Source organism: Aplysia californica, unplaced genomic scaffold (genome assembly GCF_000002075.1).
Source record: "Aplysia californica isolate F4 #8 unplaced genomic scaffold, AplCal3.0 scaffold01151, whole genome shotgun sequence".
Lineage (NCBI taxonomy): Eukaryota > Metazoa > Mollusca > Gastropoda > Aplysiida > Aplysiidae > Aplysia > Aplysia californica.
The window spans coordinates 162,071-162,963 of record NW_004798421.1 but is presented as its reverse complement, the minus strand read 5'-3'; positions in this window follow the sequence as shown (position 1 = coordinate 162,963).

The window sequence follows — 893 nt, the reverse complement described above, 5'->3', positions numbered from 1 at the left end:
CTAGCTCTTAGTGTGGTGGTAGTTTGACCTACATATTGAGCTGGACAGACTTTACAAGATATGAGGTAGATTACATTTTTGGTTTAGCAAGTGAAACATCATTGTAGACTGCAAAAAGAAAAAAAAACGGTGGAGACTTGTAAGATTTTCAAAAACCATCATCCTCATCATCATCATCATCATCATCATCATCATCTCATTTCTTATTGTGAACGAGAGTATATAGGCCCCTGATAAACACTTTTCCACTTTTCCCTATCCTGGGCTATCTAATAGACTAATTGGCATTATTTCACCTCTTTCCACGCTTCTGTACATCACTCTCTGCGAATTCACGATAAGGTACGTTAAAAAATCGTCTTTAGCTCATGGCTTCATGACGGTCCAAATCGCTACCTCAGAATTACAAAGTTCTGTCTGACATTTTTGGCCGTTTTGAGTTACTAAGACCACGAAGTCAGACGCCAAATGTTCTATCTGTTCTATCAAAATCCTAAGATTTTTCAGATTTATCAAGATATTCAAATAATTGCGATCGAAAAAACTTGACATGCTGTGAAACTCGAAATGTTTGACGTCATATTTCTCAAAAACTAGATTCTGAGCAGATAGAACTTTGAAGTTCAGAGCTAGCGAAATATGTGGATGCGCATATAAATGTTGCTAGTAGAAGTCGCGTAAGTTTCGAATTGGGGTGGGGGTAAAGTTTTCTATTTTCCGATTTTCCCTATCTTTAGTGCTTGTTAAAATATTGCAACGTCAGATTTTCACGCTTTTTCTTTTGTTGTTGTTCCTCTTGTTGCTCTTGTTGCAGTTTTGTTGTGTATTAATGTTTATAATATGTTTTACTCCGTTTTGTTTGTTTGTTGTTGTTGGGTGTTTGTTTGTTTTTC